We start from the raw sequence: 9,682 nt of genomic DNA, 5'->3' as shown, positions 1-9,682 counted from the left end.
ATCAACAAAAGTAATGTAATACTTTTTTCCACCTTTGCTAACAGTGTTCCTAAAATCTGCTAAATCTAAATGTATTAGTTCAAGTAATTCAGACTTTCTACTAATAACATATTTTAAAGGTTTCTTGGCATGCTTTGCTTCTACACACACATGACATTTAGAAAAATCATCAGTTTTTATCATAGAAATTAATTCCATTTTTCTGAGTTTTTTAATAGAAGCAGTATTGACATGACCTAGTCTACGATGCCACAAATTGATAGACTCAACAATATAAGCATAATTTGAAATACTTTCATTATTGACAATCTATTGAACAATGTTCAGTACAAATAATCCTCCACTAAGATATCCCTTCCCAACAAAGTCTCCTCCACGAGAAATAATTATTTTATCAGCTTCAAAAACAAGTTTAAGGCCTACTTTGTCGAAAAGTGCTCCAAAAACTAAGTTTCTACGGAGGGAGGGAACATACAAAACATTGTTCAAAGATAATGTCTTTCCAGAAGATTATTTAAGTAAAACTTTTCCTTTATCCATTACTACAGCAGTAGTGGAGTTACCCATATATAGACACTCTTCATCAGTAGACTCCTCAAAGTCATGGAATAACTCTTTATTGGCACAGAAATACATTGAGGCGCCTATGTCTACCACCCAGTCAATTTTATTTGCCACCAGATTTGCCTCAACGACTACAGCAACAATCACTTCATTACCCTCAGCAAGATTGGCTTGGACATCACTTTGTCCTTCCTTCTTTGAGTCTTGCCCTTTTCTTTGATAGCACCTGGCAGCTCTGTGATCAACTTTTTCACAAACAAAATAAGAGCCCTTAAATTTTTGAATTTGACTCTCCAGCTTGTTGAATTGATTTTTATTCTATATAAGTTCCTTTTTTGAGACTTTCTTTTGTTTGCCTTTAAACTTGTGTTTCACAATAGTACCAGAAGATTCAACAAGATTAGCTTTAGAAGAATTAAGAGAAAGTTCTTTCATCTTATCTTTGAGACGGTTTGCCTCTTTATTTCTCATGTGACTAATAAGTTTTCGGAGGGTTACATTCTTTTTCTTATGTTTTAATTGATTTCTATAATCACTCCAAGATGGTGAAAATTTTTCAAGCAAAACATTAGCCTGAAATATCTCACATATCTTCATGTCCTCGTTGAGAACATCAACAGTCAAGTTCTCATATTCGTGAATTTATTCCATTATTGACTTATTATCAACCATTTGAAATTTAATTCATTGGCCAACAACATATGTTTTCTTTCCTGCATCATAAGCACCATATTTCTTTTCCAAACTATCCCATATTTCTTTGGCAGATTTATAGGTAATAAATAAATCAAATAAAGAATTGAAAAATATTTTTTTTCATTCTGAGCTTGCCAAGCAAAGCTTCATGTTGAGGTTTACACAACCCTTTAGTGAGTAAATTTGCTTCCTGATATTTGGTCCGTATATGCTGAGTCTGAATTAGTCCCATTAAGATTTTCTCCCTTACAAAGTGACAGGCCATATCAAAGTGCTTAGTTCTCTCACGAAAAATTGGATGATCTGCTATTTGAATGGTAGCTTTACTATCATAGAACAGTTTCACAGACATTCTGATTTCTATTCCCAACTCTTTGAACATCCTTTGTAACCAAACCATTTCAGCAACTGTGGTGGCCATGCTTCTAAAACTCTGATTCAGCAGAACTCCTTGATACAGTGCTTTGCTTATTTTATTTCCAGGAAATTACAGCATCTCCAAACTTTATTATGTATCCAGTAACTGCTTTTCTGGTCTCTACATAAGCCCCCCAGTCAAAGTCACAAAAAACTACAAGTTTAGACTCCTTTTTATTTGGCATAAACAGCCCAAGCCCTATTGTTCCTTTTACATATCTTACCACTCTTAATGCTGCTTCCATGTGTTTTGGTACATGCATATATTGACTCAAAACTTGCACCATAAATGATATATCAGGTTTGGTCATAGTCGAATATAACAGCCTCCCTATTAACCTTTGATACTTACTATAGTCCTCAAGTAGTTTGTCTTCAGCATTGCTTTTTATGCCTGTGCACTCATCAAACAGATTAGAAGTCAAATTGTTATTAAATTCTAATGGAGTAGCCACAGGTTTGCACCCTGCTAGTCCTAGTTCATACATTCTTTGATTCATGAGAATACTATCAGCAATCTTGGAAAACTTTATACCAAGAAAATACTTCAAATCTCCAAGGTCTTTCATCTCGAATCTATTTTGCAGATCTTTCCTGGTTTGTTGGATAAGACTAAGACTGCTTCCAGTGATCAAAGATCATCAACGTATACAAGAATAACAATAAGATCTTGTCCAACTTTTTTTGTGAACAATGAATAGTCATAATGAGATTGACAAAAACCCATCTTAATCAGTGCTTCAGTCAGTTTCAAGTTCCACTATCTTGGAGCTTGTTTTAGACCATATAAGGATTTATGAAGTTTGAAAACCATATGTTTCTCCTCTTAGTTGGCAAACCCATCAGCCACCTGCATGTAAACTTCTTCAAAAAGATCACCTTGAAAAAACGCATTGTGCACATCCATTGGAAACAAGAACCAACCATATGAAGCAGCAAGATCTACTGCAGACCTTACTGTGACCAATTTTTCCACAGGTGAAAAGGTCTCAGAATAATACAATCCCTCTTGTTGATTGTACCCTTTCACAACTAGCCTAGCCTTGTATCTCTCAACCTCTCCTGAGGCTTTATATTTGATTTTAAAAACCCACTTACACCCAATAGTTACTCTACCAGGAGGAAAAGGCAAACAGAAAAAGTAAAATTATCCTCAAGGGCAGTAATCTCAGCCTTCATGGCATCCACCAAATGAGAAACCTTACATGCCTCTAGATAAGAATTAGGTTCAAATAATGCAGAAAAAGTAGCAAGGGAAGCTCTGTATGAAGGAGACAATCTAGAGTATGAAACATAGTGAGATATAGGATATAGACAAGCACACTTGGCACTGGGAGTACTATAATTGTATAACAAAACAAGAGGCTTTGTGACTCTTGTAGACCTTCTTAGTGCAGTATCTGGGACACATTCACTAACTTGGCTTTGTTCATGAGGACCAAAAGTAGTTGTAGGAACATCTAATGCAATAGAAGAAGACTGATGTACAAAATCATTAGTCACAGTAAGAACTGGAAAAGAAGCAGTAGGAGAGGACTTTAGATCTTTGAAAGGAAATACATCTTCCTTAAAAACAGTATCTCTGCTGACAAAGAAAGTTCGGAAAAAGGCCTAAAATATCCTTAAAGTATTGAAAATGGTACAAAATTACCCTTCATCCACCTATTGGCTCCAAAATACCCTTTTCATCCACCTATTGGCTCCCAAATACCCTTGTCATCCACCTTTGGGTTCAAAATTGACCATTTTTTTTAATTGTTTTAAAATTAAACTCTTTATATATATTTTTAAAACACTTGGCATTCAACTATTGGTCATAATATAATTTATTAATATAATTTATAAGCTAACCCACTATCCACACATTATTAACTAAACCTCACCCAATTAATAATCCAATTATAATATCAAAATCGTCATAAACACTACTAAAACACGATGAAATTATAGATTCTTGAAAATGACATCCAAAATTATTCGAGTCTGAATCAAGCCCCAATTAAATTTAGGTTGAGCCGCTTATTTAGGAGGACACTTTCTTTCAAAATTAAATTAGAAATTTGTGATTAAAGGTAAAGAAGTAATACATCCCGAATTAATTCATGCACTTTTTTTAAATATAATTTTATAAATATTTATGATTCGTTTTAAAACCTTTAGTATATTATTTTGATAAAAAAAGTTACCTGTGAACTAACATCACATAATTGAGATGTAAGAATATTTATGATGAACATAGTCAGACTTTTAAGTTTATCGGTAATTTTTATTTAGACACTTGAATGTATGATAATTTACTTCTGTAGATATTTTCGCCTCAAATTTTTAAACACTCAATTGGCAGTAGCTAATCTGTTGTTGCATTAATAATATGACATGTTTATTAATTTAGAGGGGTTTAATTATTAATGGGTGGGTAGTGGATTGATTTATAAATTATACTAATAAGTTAAGTTATAACAAATAGTTGAGTGTCACGTATTTTAAAAAATATTTAAAGAGTTTAAATATAAATCCGTTAAATAAGTGGTCAATTTTGAACCAAAAGGTGGATGACAAGGGTATTTTGGACTCAATAGGTGAGTGGGAAGGGTATTTTGGAGCCAATAGGTGGATGGAGGGTAATTTTGTACCATTTTCAATATTTTGAGGGTATTTTAGGCCCTTTAATTTTGAGACTCAAATCATACAAGACATATCCTTTTTTATATGAAGAATATCTCATATGTACAGCAGGAACAGCTCTAGGAGCAAACTTATCTAGATGTCTTGGATTAGTAGCATAGCATAGAACACTCTCATATGGTGAAGTGTAGGAGGTTGACCATAAAGTTTTTCAAAGGGAAAGAAACCTTGTAAAACCACAGTAGGCAGTCTATTTAATAAATACACTGCTATAGACACCGAAACCCCAAAATTTCAAAGGAACACATGCATGAAACCTCAATGATCGAACCATGTCACGAATAGACCTGTGTTTTCACTCAACAACACTATTCTGTTGAGGAGAGTAAACACAAGAACTTTGTTGTATTATTCCATACTCCTTGAACATATCAGCTACTTGAGAATTAATAAACTCTGAACCATTATCTGACCTCACACATTCTATACTTACCCCAAACTGAGTTTTTATCATACACACAAAATTCTTCAGTATAACAAGGAATCAGCCTTATTGTGCATTAAAAAAATCCAAGTGTATCTGGATAAATCATCTATCAAAGTAAGGAAATACCTCTTGCCATCATAATTTTGAACTCTGTAAGAACCCCATACATCAGCATGTACAATATCATAGACTCAGATGTAGACAAACTATGAAGAAATGGTAACATTGGCTGTTTAGCAAGTGGACATACAATACAACTAAAATCTTTCAAAGAGATATTATGAGTACACTTTATTCTATTAAGAACTTTCAGAGGGGCATGTCCCAGTCTCTTATGCCAAAGTCCAGTCGAACATACACTTGTAGACAAAGAGGAAGTAAAACTAGTGGAACTATGGGCGTTATGAAAATTGCTATTTTGACTATTACATGAGAAAGAGCATGCAGCAGTAGAAACTGATCTTGGTTTGATGTCTGAAGTAAGCAAATATAGACCTTGATCTTCTTTACCAATCCCCAGGACCCTCCCATTGAAGAGATCCTAAAATACACAAAAGTCAGGGAAAAATACCACATCGCAGTTGAGTTGTTTTGTCAATCGTGATACTGACAAAAGATTGTATTTGAACTCTGGAATAAAAAGAACATCATCTACTACTTTATCCTTGAGAACTAATGATGTACCAATATGACTTATTAAAGCTTGACCACCAGTAGGTAAGTTAATACCAGAACTTGTACACTTAGTCAATAAATCTAGATGATGAACCATGTGATTTGATGCGCCAGTATCAATAATCCAATTATAACTACTCGTAGAAGGCATGAAGGTTGTGAGTGTACCTGATGTGCTAGTAGTAGCAACATTGGCTACATTATCCACGTCTTTTCCCTTGTTAATCATATGAAGAATTTGGGAATATTGTTCAGGGTGAACAATGACTGGCCATGTACACCTGAAGCATTACCCATGTTACCAAAAGATTCAGATGAACCAATATTAGGAATATGAGTTCCACCATAGCAGCAACATTATGAGCTTAAGAAGATGGTCCTCCTCATTTCCTCTTGGGATATTTATGCAGTTTATAGTATGTTTCTCTAGTATGACCTCTGATATGACAAAAATCACAATAAACAATAGATTTTCCATTATTTTGACCAGGCCTTCTATCAAAATACCTCTGCCTGAATCCTCCATTATTACCATTACCAGAAAAGAAACTCTGACTACTTCCTACTCCAGTTGAGTGGCCACTATTACTACTAGCAAAAGATTGCATTCTATTGCTCATAAGAGCAGTTTCTGATTATGTGTCATTAGAGGAAGAACCCATGCCACCACCATTTAGTCTTTGACTTTCCACATTCAATATCATTGCATAAGTATGATTCACATTTGGCACCAGAACTGTCATTAACACTTGAGACTTAGTATGTGGATAAGACTCATTTAATCCCATTAGGAACTGCCATAATATTTGTAATTGAAAATGTTCACTAAATTGTTTAGACTCAGGTAAAAAAACAAGATTCAAAAGGAATGAGAGTTCGAGTTCATCCCATAGCTTTCTTGACCGAGAGAAATAGCTAGATACAGACATAGTCCCTTGGCACATAGTAACAATCTCTTTGTGCAGATAAAAGGCTCTAGAGGTATTAATCTTATCAAACCTCTCACGCAAATCTTCCCAAACACTATAATCATCTGACCCATAGATTACAATGCTAACTAAGTCCTTAGACACAGAATTCATGATCCAACCAAGAACAATTGCATTACATCTTTTCCACAGATCATGCACAGGCACAGGATATTTATCCTTTCTACATGTTCCTAGTAGAAATCCTAGCTTATTCTTTCTAAGTAAAACCAGTTTCAAGGACTTTCTCCATAGAGAATAATTTTCAGAACCTACAAGTTGGATCGAGATAAGAGATGAACCTTGAGTATCTGATGGATGAATGTAAAGGGGATAATTGTGATCTACTGTTTGTACTACAACTGGTTGATTCTAAGTAACCTTTGGGATTCCATTTATGATGAACCCACACTTCAAGATACATAAACCACTCAAGATCCACACATCAAGTAATGAGCAAGATTGAGATCTGTGATGACCTTATCGATCTATACACCTGAAAGTTCCTAAAGCACTGATACCATGTTGAAAGACTCCATTAATGGAAGCAAGAAGCATAATTATGAAATTTGTAGAGAGAAAATAGAAAACATGTGAACCCTCTCTTATCAAAAAGTATTTCTATATATCCTTAAGATCTCTTTGTAAATATATATATATAGTTACATATCTGACTACTTTAAAAGATTCTATATAACTAACTAACAATTTTGTTGATGTGTACAATTAGTTAGTTATGGCATATAGGTTCTCAACACGTTCATTCGCCCAGACTCTATGTCAAAGGACTATGCATGCAATCTTCCTAAAATATATACAAGGTATTATGCAATTAAATACAAGTCTAACTATTCTTTTAAGCCTAGTCAAAAAAATTTAACTCATCAATTTGGTATTTTGTTACCTAATTTCTTTTACAAATAGTTCTCCCTTAATGATTGAAAGGGTCGTTACAATAGATATAAATTTATCCATCATTCATCCAGGAATGATCTAACATAAAAAGGGAGCTAAATCAAGAAAAGGTTAGTATCTGAATCCTCAAGAAGGTGAGGGTACTTGTCCAGCATGTCCTTCTCAATTTCTCAAATAATTTCTTCAACTAGACAATGCTTTAATTGAACTTTGACAGACATTGTATCTCTTCAATATGGATATGTGGAAAAGTAAATGGATCCAGACAAATTGGACGACAATGCTAATTTATAAGCTATCCATCCCACACTATCATGTACTTTGCCTAGTGATCTCTATACTCTTTTCACAGCTTGGTTCGAATAACCCTCACCTTTTCCTGGGCTTTCCATACCAAGTCGACGCATAGGGGATTCGCATTTCCTACCTTAAACCATCATATGGAAAATCTATGTACCCTCTCAAAAAGTCTCTGGAATGGTGTCATGTCTATATTGGACCGATAATTGTTGTTGTATGATAAATTCACACAACAATAACAACTAATCCCAATAACCCTAATTGAATAGTACTTCCATAAACTTTTAGGAAGACCAGTACAAAGTTCATGACTAACCTTTACTAGTTCCACTCAGGTATAGGCATTCCTGGAGTAATAATATTGTCCTCTACTGCTCATATTTTACTTGCTGACAATTTCTGAAACTTAAACACATATTTCTCCATGTCCCTTTTCATCCCACGCCACCAACAAATTTGTCTCAAGTTCTGGTACATTTTGCTTATACCTAGATAAATCGAGTACTACAAACTATGGATTTATTCCAACACATTCTAAAGCAAATCATCGACTTGTATGACAAAAATCTTCCCCCCAAAATAGAACAACCCACGTGCATTGAGTGTGGTGCTAGCGGCCTCCCTAGACACCACCTTGTTCCGCAACTCGTTCAATTGCTCATCTTAAAATTGTTTGGCTTTGATTTCTTCCGAAAGTTTTCATAACATCATTTTATCCCCATCTTACCTGAATTTCATTTTCCCATGGTTCTTAATCAATCTTGACTTGACTAAATTGGAATTATCACACAGTCACAATCTATTTTGTCCCTTTACCGGTGGTAAATACATGCACGCAATTTGACACAAACTTTATAGTTTAAATCTTAAGCATTTTATCACTAACCTATCACATATAACCAAGTTACAATCGTACCTTAACCACCACTTCACAATAATACAGTCAAATTATACACTTGCACTTATTCAGACAATACCACACACTAATCATAATCATCAAGCTTTGTCACCAAATCAAATCATATTCGTAACATTTATTTGCAGCATAGATTAATAGTACCTGATAATCCATATATTTACATGACCTTTAAGGCTAGGTAAACATTGGAACCTTCATGGTTCCAACTTTCATCACTTTGTCCTTTTTAGTCGTGACTACGACATCCAATTTACATTGTTTGAGATAACAATTAGAATCTAGAGATATCAAGTGCACTTAATCCATATCACAAGTGATAGGTTGTCAAAAAGGAGCAAAGAAGTGATACAACTTTCTAGAATGCTTAACAGCTCCCTGAAGATTAAATGAAGAAGTCAACAAACCGATTCTCAAACTTGTACTAGAAGATTGGTAATTCAGGCTTTGATACCAAAATTGTAGTGACTCAAACCATTGGACCATCTGAGATCTCTACACCCAATACGAAATAAGTAATGTGGAAGTGAACAATTATAAACCAATCACCCTCCTTTAGATATATAAATACTCTTGAATTTGATTAAAACTAAGGTACTTTAGAGAAATATAAGAACCGTTCAGAAAACTATTCTAATTAAGTACAAGATCTTCCAAGAGAATACACAATTTAAAAATAATAAAATATAAGTTCTACTATAACAGAAGAGAGCTAGAAAATTGTCGAGATCATCTTCGTATTCGTTTAAGAAAATCACTGATTCTACACTAAGATTATCATAAGTGGCATAAAAAAGAGTAGTATAAGTACAAACAACATGTACTAGTAAACATTATCAATCGATTTGAATCCACCACATAATTTCATGCAAATAATCAAGGAAATATGAAACACGGATATACACTTATAACGATTTTCTCACTCACCACCCCTATAATTACTTTTATAATCAAGCAATGCTACCTTTGAACTCATACCCTCTATTTCAAGACACCACCTCACCATTTAGGTCATTCCACCCTAAATTAGATCATATTATAACCTTTCTATCACATAAAGAATTTTGGAGACCACTTATTCTACCAACACCAGACTTTTTCTATTGTTTCCATTCTTAA

This window comes from Solanum lycopersicum, chromosome 1, assembly GCF_036512215.1.
Source record: "Solanum lycopersicum chromosome 1, SLM_r2.1".
Classification (NCBI taxonomy): domain Eukaryota; kingdom Viridiplantae; phylum Streptophyta; class Magnoliopsida; order Solanales; family Solanaceae; genus Solanum; species Solanum lycopersicum.
The sequence above is the reverse complement of the archived record's forward strand: the minus strand, read 5'-3'. Positions refer to the sequence as shown.